Source organism: Acinonyx jubatus, chromosome A2, assembly GCF_027475565.1.
Source record: "Acinonyx jubatus isolate Ajub_Pintada_27869175 chromosome A2, VMU_Ajub_asm_v1.0, whole genome shotgun sequence".
NCBI lineage: Eukaryota > Metazoa > Chordata > Mammalia > Carnivora > Felidae > Acinonyx > Acinonyx jubatus.
The window spans coordinates 127,237,480-127,256,672 of NC_069383.1; the positions used below are offsets into that span (position 1 = coordinate 127,237,480).

The 19,193-nt window shown below is 47.9% G+C and overlaps 1 long non-coding RNA gene across 1 annotated transcript in view; it reads left to right on the top strand.

Annotated features, from left to right (window-relative positions):
- The first annotated feature begins 11,355 nt into the window (after positions 1 to 11,355).
- Positions 11,356 to 19,193, top strand: part of LOC128314876 (uncharacterized) — a 128,804-nt gene continuing 120,966 nt past the window's right edge. Inside the window, exon 1 of the long non-coding RNA XR_008297039.1 lies at positions 11,356 to 18,235. This is a non-coding gene — a long non-coding RNA (uncharacterized LOC128314876). The remainder of the gene's footprint in view (positions 18,236 to 19,193) is intronic.

Here is a 19,193-nt window from a genome sequence, read left to right on the forward strand (position 1 = left end):
GGTGGGCTCTGTTGTTTATATTTACTTGATTAGTGAGAAAACCGGACCTCAGAGTGATGCGCCACCCTAGCCCAAGGTCCTTAACAGTGAATAAGCAGGATTTGGACCCCTGCCTATTTCCCAAGCCTGTGTTCTTTACTTGTGGCCCATGCTGCCTGCCAGAGGGTTATCTTGGAAGGAAAGAGGGAACACGAAGTGGGTCTCGTGCTGTTTGGCTGGTGGTTCTCTGTTCCCATGTTACTCTGTGCTAAAATAATTTTAGGCAAGTGGCCATTCATGTACATCTGTGTGACACGTTTCTAAGGGATTTCTGCCAGCCCCTGTGTCTCAAATTTCACCAGTTTCAGCCAGGAGAGCTTATTTCTGTTATTTGTCAGGCTGGTCAACAGGTCAGTATTTTCACCGGAATGAATGAATGAATTAATTAATTTTAAAAACCTCATTTCGGACTCTGTAAAAGCAAAGGCCTGCACCTGCCTACCTCTCCGTCACCAGCCATCCATGTGACCCTGAGCAAGTTTCTTTAACCTTACCAAGTTTGTTTACTTCTTCCCAAATGGAAACTGTTCCTCCTGCAGATTTATGTTTGTGATATGTGTGTTTATGTATTAAGAAGTATAAAGTAGGATACTGAGGTGCTGGAACTAATCATGGGAATACTCAAAACTGGCAAAAATACCCATAGAAGATGCATCTCCTGCCCAGACATGAGTGGCACTGGCCTGTGGTGTGATAGAAAGAGGAATGGCTTTGGAATCAGGTGTCAAAGACAATGTTAGCCCCTTGTCCCAGCCCCCATCCCTTTGACACTCACCATTGCTATGTGCAAACTCCTATCTGGAGCTTTCTCTGGCCACAGGAGTGCGCTTAGCTTACACGTGGGCATGGTTGGATGTGCCGAAGGGTGAGACCCTTGACCGCAGCCCCAACCAAAGATGAGTAGGGGTTGGTGCATAATCACCCCAGCTTCCTTGCCCCTGAAGCATATTCTGCATAGTCTTCCTGTGGTCCCCGGCAGGACTGTGCCCCACTTGCCCACAGAGGTACCCTGTGCACTATTGCATTCCACTGGCCTCTTCCCTTGTTTCACTTCCTCATTCCCCTCCAGTGCTCCCTGGGACCACCTCCCAGATGAGCTATTTGCTCTCGGATATTTGTTTCAGGGTCTGCTTCCATGGGAAGATATGTGGTTTAAACCACCAAGATATGTGGTTTAAATCCCTTCTGTTCCACTAACCAGTTGTTGGTCTTTGGGTATATTACTCCAGCATCCTCACCTAGAATAGTGAGTGACGATTCCAGAAAACATCCTGGGTGGATAGTTTAGAACAGCTTCTGGCATATGGTAGGCACTCAATAAATGCTACCATTGTTGTTGTTGTTGTTGTTTTATTATTGTTGTTTTTATTATAATTGTTATCTCCTGAAATTCCCTTGGCTGAATCTGAATCCATTCTGAGTGCTCTGAGCCCTCAAACCTCAGACTTACTGTGGCTGAATCTCCCTGGTTATTTCGGGGAATCTAATTCATGTATTCATTTAACATATCTTTAGCAAATATTGACTTAACACCTATTATGTTGAAGACACAGTCCTACGGTGGATATAAAGAATAAGATGAGGTCACTGTCTCCAGGGAGATAAGACATAGCCACACATAGCTCTGGTCTAAGATAAATTGTGATAAGTGCTCTAGTCTACGTGCCAATAAAGTAGCAAGTGAGTTCAGAGGAAAGTGAAGATGATTCTATCTGGTGTAAAAGAAGAAATGGTATTGGAGGTGGGTTTGAAAGTTGGGTAGCGTTTCAGCGGAGCAGAGGGAGGGAAGAGAATGTGATAAAAAGTGGGAGGAGTCTGGTAGTCTGAAGAGACCTCATTACGTCCTACAGGAGCACCAAGAGACTGGTGACTCTCCATCTCTCAGCTAAGGAGGCAGCAGATTCTCCAAATTATGATAGTAACAATAATAATACCTTACACTTACATAGCACTTACTGTGTGCCAGCAACCAGCGTAGATGTGCTTTCTACATTAACTCCTTTAATCCTCACCTTCAAGATCAGTTCAACTATCGGCTCCATTTTACAGATGAGGAAACTGAGGCACAGTGTCTTGCCAGTGTCTTGCCCAAGCTCACTCAAATACTGAGTGGAAGGCTGACATATAAACCCCGGGGTAGTTTGGCCCGAGGGTTCACTCTCTGCACTGCGTCTCGAGAATGGCACCTTTTCAGAACTTTCAGGGAGTATGTTCCTTGGATGTTGACAATAGAGTACAGAGTGTGAAAGAAAACCTTTGAGCTCCATAGAAGAGGTCTCCAAGGGATGGAGATGGTTCTGGAAATTGCAGTTACCATGACAACGCTCCCCTCAGCCCAGCCACACCCCCAGGCTCACTCTTACTTCCCAACTCTGGCTCTGCCCCTGTGCAGAGTCCTCTTTCCTGCTGGGCCCGCTGGGGAAGTATCCATGGCTTGTGGTGGCTGCGGTTTGGCGCTTGGGACCCGTATGTAAGAGGAGCTCCCTGGGGTAGAGGCATGCATTTGTCTCCAGAACTCGAGCCCTAGAGTGCCTCAAATAGGTGGTAACATCACTGGCTTGATCCAAATCAAAACAGGGCAGGATTTTCCTGTTTGTTTTCTTTTCCTCCAGCGGGGAGAGGAAGGAATGTGCAGAGGCTGCTAATTGGATAGTGAAGTGACCGATTTATTATTTTCTTATCCATGCTGAGCAGAGTTGCAGGAAATCTCTAGGGCGAGGAAGGACCCAGTGGGGAGTCTCTGGGTCTCTCTGAGACAGAGTTCACAGTCTGGACCAAAGCTGTCAGCTGACATGTTTTATTTGGCCTGTCCGGTGTGTAAAAAAATGTTTTTAAATAGATGCTGACGTTTAAAAATGAGGGAGATTATACATAAAACTCTGCATTCCTGGCTTATATTGAGATATTGGAAGATCTGGGGCTAAACCCCCCAACTCAACAACTGAGGCTGCTCAGCTGGGACTGCCCGTTTAGACAGAAGGCCAGAATCCCCACTACCAGTTTCACTCATCTGCTTTACCTCTCTGGCCCCTCAGCATTTGAGTCTGTGACCCCCGAAGAAAGAAAGCCCTTCTTCCTAGGACACCAACCAATCTCAGGACAAACGCTACCATGCAACTGTCATGGTTCAGCAAGCAGACCAATGGCCAAGGCATCTGGCGGAGTCCGGCGGTGAGGGGTGCTTCTAGAGTCAGTTTAATGGCAGATTAAGTTGCCCATTACGAAGCCATTAGAACGCAGCGTGATGCATCACTGGGTAAACGAGAGGGGCTGAAGTCAGAGACAGGTTCCTGGAGTGCTCCATCCAATTTAATTCTCTCGCTCTCTTTTTTTTTTTTCCTCCAACCCGAGGCAGATGAGAGTAGAGACTGTAAATCACTCTCTATGCAATGGCTCATCATAAAGGATATGGAGAGAAATTAGAGGAGGCAAGAGAAGGAAAAGCAGTGATGAACAAGGCAGGGTTGTTACAGTGTGATTGAAGACAGGCAGACGGCATGTGTGAAGCTGCTGGAAATCCAGCTTGGTCTCCTGGCCAGATTTTGGCCATCCTGAACTAACTGGAAAAACCTCCAGCCCAGCCTACTGCTTTGCCTCAGCAAGTGTGATGGGGGAAATACACGGGCCGAGAACGTCCTGAGATGGTGCCTGACAGTGCCAGCTACGTGGAATGTTTCTTAATCCTGGTTCTGTCACTTGGGGCTCTGTGACTTTGGATAAGTTACTTAAACTCTCTGAGCCACTTTTTCCTCATCTGTTAGTTGGAGTAAACATCATAGATGCAAACAGTGGTGCCAGAAGTCATTGCAGGCACTCACTATGTGATGCTTTCTTCAAGGTAATGTAAAAGCTATAAACTGAGCAGTCTCTAGATGAAGGTCGAGTTCATGACCCCCTATTTCAGGGGGCAGTCATTTGAACAGGGACCTCAGCAGGCTCTGTTTTGTTCCTCCTGAGGAACGGTGGGAAGGCTTTCCCTTGCAAGGTTCTCTGAGTTTCCTGAGTGGTCATGGGCTTGCCATGAGGTACATGTGGGCAGTGTTTGAGTGGGACGGCTTGCTGTACTTCTCCGGGGCTCCCCATCCCTGGGCACGGGCCATGCTTGGATGGGCATGCTGGTCCCCCCCATCCAGGGTTCCATGCCGTGTCCCCCTGCTCGGTGCCCTGGGGCGCCAATCCCAGTAGTGCATCACCCTCTGGCTTTGCTTGGGCTTCCCCCAAAGCAGAGCCTTAGATGAGGACTGGGGGACTTGTCTGCCAGTTTCACAGAGGTCAGCGAACACGGACCTGCCATTCTGGTCCCCCTTCAAGGAAGGACCGCGTGCCCCAGCAGTCACCTCCTTCAGCATCTGACTCAACTGCAGAGAGCACTGCTGTACCACCTGAGGTCAGGCCCTCCTTTCTGGGGGCTGCTAGCATCCTCTTCTGTACGGACACCCAGAGACTGAGTGAGGTGGGGGTGGAAAGGCCTGGCCATTCTGCCCAAGAGGCTGGCTCCAAACTCCACCCCCCACCCGCATCCCCAGGCTGCCAGAGGCTTTGTCGACCTTGTGTCACTTCTCAGCTTTTCCCTCTGCCCAAGCCTGCTTCCTTCCCTAACTTTCACAGGTGTTGGTTTCCTAATAGACATCTTGCACCCTTAATTCTGCCTGAGAGTCCGCCTCCAGAGAACCCAGGCTGCGGCAGAGCTGGTCCCAGGAATGAGGAGATGGGGAGCAGAGGAGCAGGGACGGGCAACATAAAGGTGTGTTGTGCAAGGGTCTGCTGGGGGCATCTGGGTGGCTCAGTCCGTTGGGTGTCCGGCTGTGGCTCAGGTCGTGATCTCGGCGGTTTGTGGGTTCAAGCCCTATGTCAGTCTCTGTGCTGACAGGTCGCTCTGCCTCAGATTCTGTGTCTCCCTCACCCTCCTCTCCCCTGCTCATGATCGGTCTCTCTCTCAAAAATAAATAAACATAAAACATAGATACACACACGCACGCACACAAACACACACAAAGGGTCTGCTAGGATCTTCGAGGAGGACCCCAGACTTCCTGGCAGTTGTCTCTTGAGGGGGTATTTGCCTTTGTCCATGAGGTGTCCATGGGGGCTCTAACAGCCCCATGTTCCTGGGCATCACTGTGCATTGGCTGAGGGCACTCCCCACCTTCAGAGAGGACCCTGAGCAGCAGGTGGATGTGCTGGAAATAGGATGCTGTCAGCATGAGTCTGAGCTTATATGAATCTCACTGTGGCTATGGCTGAAGTCAGCAGAGGGTCCAGGGGGGCATGGTACAGGACACCCCAAGGTATGGGACCCCTTCTGCTGGGGTCCAGCAGAAGGACCATCAGGAGTTCAGAGGGCGAGAGAAGAGGACGGGGTGGTCATTTCTGCCCTGCTCCTTGCTATCTGCACAGCAGCGCTTGGGCAGTAGCTCAGCTTACACAGCCCCTGGGTGCCAGCTCTCCCTGTGGTCAGAGATCCCAGCCCCCCTCACCCCTTCTGGCTGAGGAATGGAAGGGCTTCCCTGAAATGCTGGTCTTGGGGTGTCTCCAGCCGCTTCCTGCTTCCTTTCACCCTGCCCCCACCTCTGTCAATGGTGTCCTCAAGAAAGGATCTTCAGTTGGGCACTCTGTGCGGACCCTGATTGACATGGTGGACCAGGCTACCTCTTGAGGATGAAAGCCTTGTCTTTGAGTGACCCCGCCAGACCCTGTCAGCACCCCAACCCCAGCTCCTCGGTGTCTCCTCCTTGCCTGCCAGTGTGGGTCCCCCGACAGCGTCTGCTTGCTTTTGAATGTATTTCTTGGAGATAAATTTACACCCTCCTCCTTCACGGCTTTGCCTTTTGATTTGGAGGAGGAAAGAACCCATTTCTATAAAGCTATTAAATGTTTTCCTTTCACAGACACCAGTTCTGTACATCAGAAGCCTTGCCTTTCATGACTATTGAATTCTCGGAAATGGGCTTCAAGTGCCTATTTCGGGAGTTAAAATCTGAACATCAGCTCTTTTTCCCTCTGTGCATTCCTGCCACGCAATCCTAATCCTCTCCGTGATGGATCCCTCTGGCTGGGTAGAGGGAGGATCATTTAAAGGAAATGTGAGAAAGAAAAGAAGAGTACTCCATTTCAAGAGATTTTTTTTTTCTCCCAGTAGTTATTTTCCACAGGTGAGAATGGCAGCAGGTTTTTCAGTAAATACGTAACCCCTGGTCCCCAACACATACATTCTCCAGAAATGCTGGCATACCCTGTTCATGCATGCATTCAACATGTCTTGAGTGCCAACTGCATGCCAGATAGCCAGGTGCTGAGAACAAAGTGTGTGATTCTGTTCCCCTACCACGGAGTCCATAATCCAGGTTGTATGTTTGAGGCGAATTGAGTGATTCGCAAAGCGTCACATGGCAGTTTTGTATTTGGTCTGGCTCTTCCCTCTGCCCGGAATGCTTTCCCCTCAGGTATACGCGTGGCTTGCTCCACATCTCCAGGGTTGGTTTTTGTTTGGTTGGTTGTTTGGTTGTTTTTGTTTTTCCCAGTCATCACCCTTCCTGGAGGATCTCCGTGGCTACCCAACATCCCTGTTCTCTTTTCTCTTTGTTTCCTTGCGGATGGTCACTCTATCCCAGAATGTAAGGGTTGTGACAATAGAGATTTTTCTCTTTTTCTCTCAATTTTTTGTTGTTCTCCTCAGTATTCTCAGAGCCTAGGACAGTACATGGCACGTAGGAGGTGCTGAAATAAAGCTGAATGAATGAATGAACTGCACCAAGTACTAAGAAGTGTGGGGCTAAGAAGAGCTGGGGGAGAAAGGCTTCTCAGGGGCAGTACCAGTCGTGCTGATCTAAGAAGCATCCGGAGCAGTAACCATGCCTTAAGAGGAAAGGACTGATTGCATGCAGGAAGCCCAAGCGTGTGTGTGGCAGGGGGGAGGGAGGCTGGAGTGAATGGGAGCTGGGGGCTTCAGGAGCTAAAATGAGTTCAGTGAGGTCAAGAGCAGAGGGTGGGGCAGAGATGGATGGCATTGTAGGGACAGCTGGCAGAGTGACACTGCTCATGCAGTGTTGGGAATGACTCCAGTCTTCACACACTAGGGAGGAAGGCGGGATACTTATCCCCATTTTAGAGGTGAGAAAATAAAGGCTCAAGCAGTTAAGGTAACTTATGCAAATCACAGACCTAATAATCGGCAACAGAGTTTGAATTCAAACCCAGGTAGTTGGACTCCAGACTCTGTGGTCATCTCCCCTCTGGGCTTTGGTCCCTGTGGAAGGAGAAGAATCAGCTAGTATCTTTGGTGCCATAGCATGACACAGAATCTGGCGTGGGGGCTGCAGAGGAGTGGGCAGATACAGGTTGAGTGTCCCCTGGGGGAATTCTCATAGCCTTTCCAGCTCTGCATGCCTCACCCCTGCCCGCCCCCCCCCCCCCGTCCCCCCTTCCATCCTGGCTCTCCAGAGCCACATCAGCTCTAATTGGATAGACTGTCAAAAACTTGTTTCCCATTTCTAGTCTGGATGGGCAAAATCATCCTAAACTCCCTAAAGGTTTGGCTGTGTACCAATAAGATCCTTTCAGAAATTAATATAAAGCCAGTGCTCTGTTCTCTGGGATGAGGAGTTATTTTAAAAAGCATTAACTAGGTCATTTGCAGTGCAGTGTGGGTGGTTCTCAACCTTGGCTGTCCACTAAAATCACCTGGGGAGCTTTTTAAGCATGTCTGTGTCTAGCCACCTGCGCCCCCTCCCTGTGACCATTTGTATGAGAGTCTCTAGGGGTTGGACCCAGGCGGCAATATTTTTAAAGCTCTCCAGGGAGGCCCGGTGTGCAATCAAGTTTGGGAACCACAGCTCCTTGCTGATCAAAGGGTAGACCAGTAGCCAGTATCATCAGTGTTGCTGGGAGCTTGTTAGAAATGCAGAGGGGCACCTGGCTGGCTCAGTCGGCAGGGCATGTGACTCTTGATCTCAGGGTTGTAAGTTCGAGCCCCATGAGGGGTGTAGAGATTACTTGAAAAAATAAAATCTTCAAAAAGAAAAAGAAAAAAGGCAGACTCTCAGACCCTCATTCCAGACTTCTTAATTTAATATCTGCATTTTAATGAGATATTCCTGTCCATACTGAAGTCGGAAAAGCATTGCTCTAGAGCCACACTGTGCAGTACTTTGGCCACTAACCACATGTGGGTATTTGGATTTAAATGAAATAAAAAAATGCAGCTCCTCAGTCGCGCTAGCTACATGACATGTGCAATTGCCACATGTGACCAGTGACCACCATATTGGACAGTGCAGATATAGACTATTTTGATGATTGCAGTAAGTTCTGTTGGAGAGCATTGCTCTAGAACATTCTGGAAAGGGGTGGTAATTAGCCATCGTCTGTTTCCTTTGGCTGCTATGGGCATACAGGTAGCAGACGATGCTCCTCACTTGGGTGGACAAAATTGAGATACGTGCAACTTGGCACATGGGGCATATATCTAGGTTATTTTCCATTCATATCTTCCCAAGCCCCGGATAAGTGCAGTTTGTGTGGGAGTAGGGTGGAGGAGAGAGGGGGCAGTGGGAAAGCAAGACCATTTCAAGTGCTAGAACAGAATGCAAGACTGTCCCCCAGGTTCCCAGCCTCCCCTTCAGTCCCCACCCAGGCAGCAGGAACACACTCCGATAATCACCCTGCAGAAAAGCACTCGGCAACCAGATGTGACGGATTGGTGACTCCAGGCTCCAGGTGCAAATAGGAAAAGTGGGCATTTTGTCAGCTGAATAATAGCCAGGCGACAATGTGACGAGGCTGGGGGGCTTAGGTGGTTTTCCTTCGCAGAGGAGAGTTTTCCTTTTTGGGAGGGAGTTCAATCCCTTCAGCAGCACCCTTCCTTTTTAATTTTTTTTTTTTTTTTTTTTTTTTAAAGGCCAGGCAGTGTTTCTCCTGGAGACCTTTGGTTGCTGACGGCAGGCTGCATAATGCGGCAGGAGCCGAACAGTATGATAATGGCAGCCCACGCCGGCAGTGGAAAGTGACGTGCATTTTCCTGAGAGAAAGCAGCTCTCCACTTAGAGGGCCACTTTACCAGCTGGCAGGCAGAGAGGGGCAGCGCTCAGCAAGCACATCATTTATTTACTTACAGTCTTTTGGGTGCTCATCCCCCAAATTACTGTGGGGCGGGGGAGCACAATGAGAGAATGTAGCACCAGCACGTACCCCTCTGAGCAACCACGTATGCCATTGGGTGCGGTGTAAATCTTTACAAAATGTCAACCTCACGACTCCGTTAATATTGGTAAACAGTAATGCTTTGGATTTTGAAGTTGTTGTGTGATCGTTTATGAGGTCGGTCCTCAGGACCACCTCAGGAGGAAGTCAGAACAAGTTTCACCATCCCCTTTAACAAAGCCCAGGGTGGCCCAGTGATTTTTCTAAAGTCACACAGCTACTGGGGAGTTGAAAACTCAAAGCAATCATTTATTTATTCATAACTATTTATTGAGAATCCTACTAAGTACCTGGCTCTGGGGAATGCTTTTGGATAGTTTCGATTTTCATGGAGCTTGGATTCTAAAGAGGCAGATAGATAAAAGGGGGTGGAGGGGAGCAAATTAGCCAGTGATTACAAATTATGGTAAATACTATAAGGGGAAAACAGACAAACAAAAACAAACCAAATGGCTGAAGGTGGAAGGATTGGGAGAGGGGTGGGCTACGTCAGTAAGTGGATTTGCAAAGGCTTCTCTGAAGGAGAGACCTTTGTGCTGAGGCTTGAGCGATGGCCAGTAACCAGCCAAGGCAGGAGAGTTGGGGGGGGGGGGGGGTGGGGACGATGCAGGTGGAGGGGACTGTGGAAAGGAAGGCTGTAAGGAGGGAAAGTGTGTGCCTCTGGGGGGAATGCCTGAGGAAGACCAGGAGACAGTATGGTGTGAGATGGGCCACTAGCTGCCCCCGACTGTCCCTCATACCACTGCACCTGTAGCCAAGGGGGATTCTCTCTCCCCTGGCTCAGTTCCTCCTCCTGGAGGTCTTCTCCTGAGAGGCAGATCTGCACCCGTTCCAAGATTTGGTGCTCTAGCATCAGGAGCATGGCGGAGAGAGATGGGTCTGGAAAGGTAGATGGAAAGGCATTAGGGCTTCAAAGACCCTGAAGCCTAGATGGAGGAGCAGAAGGTTGAGAATGAAGAATCAAGAGAGTCAGAGGGCAGAGTTTCCAGAGCAGTAGTCAGCTGTGGAGAGAGGGGAAGAGAGACTGCAGCAGGCTGGGAGCAGAAGCCTCTTCAATCTCATCTGAAAGGTCACTTTTGGCTGTCTTTTTCTGTTTCTGCGGACAGACTATTGCCCAGAGACTGGATTACATAGGTTTATGGGGGTTATTCTAAAATATGATAAATCAAGGCTTGACTCCCAACTGAGAGCCCTGCAGAGTCTCTCAAAAAGACAGTCATAAAGATGGGCTCCTGCACACAGAGATACGAGCCAGAGCCATTCAGCAAATAACAGAGTGTTTTTCTTCTCTATGCTTATGCCGGTTGGCCCGGCACAGTATCTCCAGTGACTGCTGTATCTGGGAATCCTAACTTAGGGGATGGAGCTGTAAAGCATTGTGAGGTTGGCCCTTGTTGAGTCAGTAGAGGAGTAGAAGGGCTAATAAATACTAGTTCATTTCTTGAACTCTCACTAATGGCACCATTCTCAGCCTATTACATGCGTTGATTTATTTTAATCCATGTAACAACCTCGCAGAATTGAGATATATGTGATCGACACCCCCATTTTACAGAAGAGGAAACCAAGGTACAAGTTCTTAAGAGTTAGTAGGTGGCACAGCCAGAACTTGAACTCGCTGTGACTCCAGAGCTCTTGCTATTTAGCCCTGTAGAGGTGATATAAGAGATCCCTAAGGTCTCACCTGACCACAGATACCACTCTCTTGGCTACAGTTCCTGACCAAATGTGACAATCACTTCTAGAAAACTTATTAAGGGCAACATTATGTAACTAATATTAGTGGAAGCTCTCTTCTCCCTCACAAATATGATACATATGGAATTTATCGGGAAGAGCAATTGGTAGGGAAAGGGTAGCTTACAGGTACGGAATGACAAACAACCAAAGGTTTAGAAAATTTGAGTTTCTGCCAACATATTTGCAAAATACATTGCAATGCAATAAACATTAAATATTTTCTAAAAGAACAAGTGAGAAAAATAAATGACCACCATGTGGATTCAACAAGCCACTGTCTGTTACCTCCTCTGCATAAGGCATCGCGTGAGACACTTAATGTTCTGGTTTGGGTTGCTGTGACAAAGTGCCAGCAACTGGGGTGCTTAAAGTAACAGAGGCTTTATTCTCTCCCCGTTCTGGAGGCTTGAAGTCTGAAATCAACGTGTTGGCAGGACCACACTCCCTCTGAGGGTCCTAGAGGAGAATCTGTTCCAGGCCTCTCTTCTAGCCTCTGGGATTGCCAGCAACCCTTGACATTCCTTGACTTGTAGATGCATTGTTCCAGTCTCTGTCTCTGTGGTCACCTGTTGTTCTCCCTGTGCATCTTCCTTCTATGCACGTTTGTTTCTGTGTCTCTTCTCCTTACAAGGACACCAGTCATATTGGATTAGAGCCCACCCCAATGACCTCATCCTAACTTGATTATACCTGCAAAGACCCCATATCCAGATAAGGTCAAAGTCACAGGTACCAAGGGTTAGGACTTCAACAGCTTTTGGTGGGACACACTTCAACCATAGCCCTTAGAGTTAGTTAAGATGAATCGGATTCTTTCTGGACCATGGTAATTAGAGACCTGGGCATATCTAACAGTAACCCATGTGGTAAGCAAAAGTGTAATTTGGGAATGCGTCATGGGCAAAGTGGCAATGTCACTGGCCTTCAAAGGACGAGTAGAATTTTGGTGGTTGGAAGAGAGGAAGCAGAAGAACCTGAGTGAGTAAAGACAAGCAGACTAGAAAGCAGAGGGAATGTTGAGGGCTGAGGAATGGCTCATGAGTGGCTGAGTAGGAGGGAAGATTTGTAGCCAGGGTAGAGGTGTACTGATTGCTAGTGTAAGGAATGTGCACTAGACTCTTGGCACAGTAACTATAACTGCCCTACATGTATCCCTCACCTCTCTTTACCATTTCCACACCTGAGGTCAGGTGAAGGTGGGGGTATTGGGATCTGGCAGGAACTTCTGGGTGAGGCGGCACTGTCTTTGCCCAAGGGCAACACTCTGGAGAAGGTTGCAGGCAGCAGCTGGGAAATGGGAAACAGAAGGACCCTGTGGGGTCTGGGCGGGCACCCCAGCCTGCGCTACACTAGGGAGAATTCAGGTGCCAAGGTCCTGGCAGCAGGTGGAACCAAGGCAGTGGAGATTTGGTACCAAGTCTGGGCTAAAGATGTGAGCTTGGGATTCATCCACACATGGGACACCTGGGAATGAGTGAGGTCACCTAGCAGACATGAAGAGTTCACAGAAAGGGGGCCAGAAGACAGAGATGGAGAGAATCCTGAATTAAGGAAATCAGTGTGCCTGCACTTGTTTACTTAGGCAGCTTCAGGCGCTAGATTACCGCCAGCCAGGGTGAAAGCTAGTGCCTTGGGAGTTTCAGAAGAACTAATCCCCATCATTCTTAAGGGACTGAAAACAAGTCACGCTTCTACATGGCTGAGGCTTTTTTTAAAACGGACCTTTGAGAGACACAGGTCTTTATTCAAAAGTGACCTGTGTTAGTTCAGAACTCAGGCTCTGGGATTTGACTCTTGAATTTTGACTCTATCACTTATTTAACTGAGCGACCGTGTGGAAATTACTTACTTTTTTGAGCTTCCACTCCCCATCCGTCAAATGGGAAGAGTAACATTACTGCCCTAGAAGAGCTGTCAGGAAGATCATGAGATACTGCATGTAAAGTGCATGGCACAATGCTGTGCCTATAAGAGGAGCTCTATAAGTGAGTGTCACATTTAGTCAGGTCCTGTGGCCGCACTCTTCAGAGGGCAGTTGCAAGTCTAGGTTGTCACCTATGCTTCTAACCTACCTGCTATTGACTGGAGAGGTTCCAATGACCCTCTCCTTGGGTTGAATTAATTTGCTAGTGGCTCACAGAACTCAGAGAAGCACTTTGCTTACTAGATTACCAGTGTATTATAGAAGGATAGAACTCAGAAACAGCTAGTTGGAAGAGATGCATAGGGAAGGTATGGGGAAAGGAGGCGGAGTTTCCATGCCCTCTCTGAGCAAACATGACGCTTTCCCCAAATCTCCACGTGCTCCCCAACGTGGGAGCTCTTGATCCCCTCCTTTCGGGTTTTTATGGAGGCTTTACCACACAGGCACGGCCAATTAAATCATTGACCTCTGGTGATTGTACTGGATCTCCAGCCCCTCTCCCCCCCCCACCCCCCAAGAGGGGGAGGGGTGGGGTAGGACTCAGAGTTCCAACCCTTGAATCACAAGAATCACATGGTGTGTTCTCCTTGCAACCAGCCCCTATCCTTAGGTGCTGTCCAAATGTCACATCATTAAAATAACAAAAGACACCTTTATCACTCTCATCACTTAGAAAATTCCAAGGGTTTTAGGAGCTCCAAGCCAGAAATGGGAGGGGGACATTTCTTATTATATGCACATTTCTTATTATAAATCACAATATCACACCATCCCTTGAGGGAGAGGGGAGAGGTGGCACTGAGTTAACTCTTGAGCCACAGAAAAGCTGGGTTGATAGCAGAAGCTGGGGGAAAGATCGCGAAAGGGCAGAAATAACAGATGTCTGCTTGGGGGATTGTGAAATACTGCCTGGTCCTAACAAGCCTAGATTAGACAGCAGTGTGGTGTGGGTACTAAGACTCCTGGGTGTGTGGACAGAGAAAAAAAGGTCAAAAGATCATCAGCCATTTTACTGTGCTGTTTGGGGAGAAGGCTGTTTCTCTTGATAATGAAGAATAGTAAGAAAGATAGGGCTCTATAGTCTGATAAGTATAAATTCAGTACCAAGCTCTACCAGTTACTAGCGCCGAACCTCTCTGACCTTCAGTTTCTTCATCTGCAAAATTGGAGTAACGATACTCACCCTATAGGATTATCACCAAGATTTGGTGAGGTTGTGTACGTAAAGTAGCCAACAGAGCATTAACATATGTAGCTACAAGATGAGAATAGGAGGAGAAGTATAAGGGCTGAAGGATACTTTGTTTTTCTGGAGAGGGAGGACATTTCTCCACTCCAAATGTGTTCTATTCTTATAGCACCTTATGCAAGGTTAATATCCCCAGGAGAGACCCTCAGATTGGTCAACCTCAAATGATGGGGTGGGCCAGGTGAGGCCAGCACACCTTGCTTGACCAGCCCACCAAGATTGTCCAAAATGGGTGTGGAGGGTTCCGCAGAAGAAAATTGGGATGCTGCTAGGAGAAGAGAGGGTTTGAATGCTGGGTAGGAAGAGCACCAGTGTGCACTGCAGACATTCTCCAGTGTAGGGTCCCAGAAAGCCCTGTGATACTTTGGCCCCCGCCTACGTACCTCCTTGTGCCAGTTTTCTCTACTGGTGGAACCCAGAGAGGAGGAGGTGTGAGTGATTGTGGCTGACACTGTCCGTAGCCTCCCCTAAGGACCTTTCTCCACCTTCCACGTAGTTGGCAGGACCTTGGTTGAATTCAAGAGTTCACTGTCCCATATTACGAGGGGAACGTTGTTGGCTCTCATTTGATTGTGGTAGGTTCACCACCCTTGCTAACAACTGTGGGCATGTGGCTATCATAGCCAGTGGGTTTTAACGGGATATCCGCTAGGAGGCTCTTGGAGAGACATTCCTCCTGGATAAAAAAAAACCCAAAAACACATGGAGGAAAACCCTCCGCTCCTTCCGGTACATGTTAATGAGTTCCTGTGGCAGCTTCCTTATAATTATGAAGAGCAACGTGTACCTGACGGCGATGGCAGGACAGAAGGATGGCAAGAGGCTGATTCTTCATCACGCCGTCATCTGCTGATACACTTCTTGCAATGCCTGTCATCCAAACTATATGCAAACAGGGTTTCTGTTACTTGTTGGCAAAGCATCTGAATGATACATGCCTTTCCACTTCTAAATCTCTAACAAGGAAGACTTTTAGATCAGTGGTTCTCCAGCTGTGGTCCCTGAACCAGGAGTATGAGTAGTCCCTAGAAACTTAGAAAAACCAATTCTCAGGCCCATCCTGTCTTCCTGGATCAGAAAGGAGGAGTGGAAGCAGCAGTTAGCTGTGTTTTAATAAGCCCTCCAGGTGATCGTGATTCAGGATGGAGTTTGCTGATCCCTGCTTTATACACCACTCTGTTGTCATACTTGTATTAGAACTAACTACTGGTAGTGATTTCACACATTATTCCTTCCAGTGCACCCGTCCTGTTATTGCTTCATTTGATTCCACCACTATCCCTAAAATAAAAAAAAAGAAAAAGAAAAAAGAAAGAAAAAAAAGTACTTGAAAACTATTGGCCAAATACACTTTGTGCCCATCATTTCAATTTGCTTATTTGAGGTCCTCACCTCCTTCCAGACAGTACATTTAATTTCTTAGGAAGTCTACAATAGCTAGAATGTGGCAGATATTTACAAAAGGTTTTAAAATGCTAATAATCTGGGGCGCCCGGGTGGCTCAGTCGGTTAAGCATCCGACCTCGACTCAGGTCACGATCTCGCGGCCTGTGAGTTCAAGCCCCGCGTCGGGCTCTGGGCTGATGGCTCGGAGCCTGGAGCCTGCTTCACATTCTGTGTCTCCCTCTCTCTCTGCCCCACCCCCGTTCATGCTCTGTCTCTCTCTGTCTCAAAAATAAATAAACGTGGGGCGCCTGGGTGGCTCAGTCGGTTAAGCCTCTGACGTCGGCTCAAGTCACGATCTCACAGTTTGTGAGTTCGAGCCCCGCGTTGGGCTCTGTGCTGACAGCTCAGAGCCTGGAACCTGTTTCAGATTCTGTGTCTCCCTCTCTCTCTGCCCCTTCCCTGCTCATGCTGTGTCTCTCTCTGTCTCAAAAATAAATAAACATTAAAAATAAATAAATAAACGTTAAAAAAATTAAAAAAATAAATAAAATGCTAATAATATTTATTAATAATGGTCCATGGAAGTATCCACTGAGCTTTGGGAAGTAAATTTAGTAAGGAAGGTTGGGGATTTGTACAAGGCGCGAGGTAAGCAAATAGAAATCAGAGGAGCAAAAGAACTCTGAGAATCATAGATGAGGAAAAGAATGAAGAAAGTTACTCCAAAAAAGGAAAAAAGAAAAGAAAAAAGAAAATCATTCTGGTTAGGACACTAGGTGAAGATCATTTGTTTTCTGGGACTCAATGCATTTAAACAAACGGGTTCGGGGTGGGGGGTGTCTGGGGAGGTGATCCAGATTGGGGAGTGCTATGAACAAGGCATCAGGGAAGGAGGCCATGGGATGGGTCTGGAAAAGCAGGCAGCCATGGATAGAACAGTCCACAGGATGCCCTGTGTGGGATTGAGTACCACAGCAAGACTGACCTCTGGCACCACTACCTACTAACTGTGGTCTTGGACTGCTTCCCTAGCTTCTCTAAACCTTAGTTTTCTCAATAGTCACCAGGCTCAATAATACAGGCTTGGTGGGAGGCTTACATGAACCAACATACTATGGACTGAATTGTGTCCCTCCCACCCCCATTCACATGTTGAAGCCCTAACCCTCAGTGTGATGGCATTTGGCAGAGGGGCGTGTGGGAGATAATTAGGGTTACCTAGGGTCATGAGAGTGGCTTTATAAGAAGGAGAAGAGAGCAAGATCCTGCTCTGTTTCTTCACCATGCGAGGATACAGTGAGAAGGCGGTGGTCTGCAAGCCAGGAAAGGTCTCTCTAGAAACTGAGTTGGCCTGCACTTTGCTATTGGACTTCCAGCCTCTAGAACCATGAGAAAATAAGTATCTGTTGTCGAAGCCACCCAGTCTATGGTATTTTGTTATGGCAGCCTGAGCAGACTAATACACAGCATATGTTAGGGACCTTGCAGGATGCTTGGCTCAGTGTGAGTGCTCAATAAATAAATAAGATTCATGACAATAAACACATTAATAGGCAGTAAGTTTGGAGGATGAGATTGCTAAAATCTTTGAATGTTAACTAAGTATATAATTTATTCTGTAGACAATGGGAAGTTTGTGAGCAGGAAACCAAAAGAGGAAGCTTATGTGTGCTGAATCCGAGGTCACTATGACAATGGAACATTATATAAGGCAGGATTGGGCAAACTTTAGCATCAGAATCACCTCGAGGGCTTGTTAAAACACAGATCTATGCTGCCCTCACTCTCCCTTTCAGATTCAGTGGGTCTGGGACAGCGTCCAAGCATTTGCATTTCAGATAAGTTCCTAGGCGGTGCAGATGCTGCTAGACCAGAGACCCCACTTCCAGGGAGGGGGTAAGAGAAAGAGATCAAAACTATCGTGACCTCTGGCGTGACTTGCTGCCTGGAATGGCAGCAGAATGCTTGCTCTGCAAACGTTCAGTCCACCCTGTGGTAGATGATGGATAACGTAGGTGGTTCGTGGAGCTGCCGGGAGAAATTGCTACAAGTACGGCAAGCAATTACGGCATTGGGTTTCTGTTTCTGTTTTACGGGTAAACCACTATAATTATAAAACTTGCAAAACCCTGACTTATGAAGTGAGTCGATACTGGCGTTGGAGAAACACTGCTTTCTGGCCTTCTCCAAGTTATGGATTTCTGTTCAGGGGTGGCAATCTGGCGCCAACTGCTAAAATGACACACTAGTTGCAGGCTAATGTCATAAATAATGCCGGTGAAGTTAGTTGAACGGCAGCATCATTAAGATGTTTGTTTGCACGTGGGATGGTAGGCGTGAGACCGTCCTTCGTGTTATATTTTGTGTGACCCTGAAGTGAATGGTGGCTGTTTCGTCTTTTTTCATTGCTTCATAATATATCTGCAACCTCCCCTCATCTTTCCTGGGAAAACGCTTGTCACCACGAGCTGCACGTGGCCCTGGTCAGGCTGCCACACTCTGTGGTTCTCCCTTCTGGCCACAGGACGGTCACGAGATTGAGGTCTGACCAATCACAGAGCCCCATCCCTCCGGCCCCAGTGAGTGGGCTGAGGAGGCACGTGACCCAGCGCAGCCTATCAGAATCCTTCCGTGGGGATTCGTCCGTGACTGGCAGGGGAGAGAGCCTTCTTTCTCTGAAGGCACGAAGCTGAGGTGATGTGAGTAAAGTTCATGCCACTCACCCAACCGCCCCGACATGATGGAGTTCTCTTGTTATAGGTGGGAATGAGGCCAACCCTTAAAGAAAAGCAAGCCTGACACTCGGAGAGATCCTTATCATTTGCATCACTTGAATCCCAAGGCCAATACTACAGGCAGATTATCATTTGCATGAGTCAGAAACTTTGTGCCTTTTACCTAAGCTTTGAGTTGGTTGCTGGCACTTCTCTTTTTCTTTCTTTCCCTTCCTTCCTTCCTTCCTTCCTTTCTTTCTTTCTTTCTTTCTTTCTTTCTTTCTTTCTTTCTTTCTTTCTTTCTTTCTTTCTTTCTTTCATGTTTATTTATTTTTGAGAGAGAGAGAGAGCGCACAAGCAGGGGAGGGGCAGAAAAAGAGAGAGAGAGAGAGAGACAGAGGACTGGAATTGGGCTCTGCTCTGACAGAAGACTCCAACTCACAAACCTGAGCCAAAGTCCGATGCTTAAGGGACTGAGCCACCTAGGTGCCCTGGTACCTGGCGCTTTTATTAAGAGTCTGAACCCCAAAGTCCGTGCATCTACCTGTGACCTTGTAGCTTCTAGAAATCAAGTTGTGCCCGAGACATTGCATATTCCGTATTCAAATGCCTACATCAGCATAGGAAGGAGTCATTTGGAGGTGTCTGAAATTTCAGGGCACTGTCCCCCCCAGGTAGCTTGAAGCATTCCCTTTGGAAATGCTAATGAGAGAGAGGGAAAAAGAGAGAAAAGGCTTACCGGTCTTCAGATGCCCGAGTTGGTTTGTTTAGGAGAGAAAGGCGGTGGAGGACCTTGGTAGTGTTTTTAGCTGATGAGAAAATGACGGGTGTTTATTATCAGGTAGTGGAAAATCCAGCGTCAGGTCCTTTTCCTACAAAAAGCACCCTTGTACTTTTCATGTTGGTACTGGGGACGGGCACGCCCGGGGCTGTCCGTCAGGGT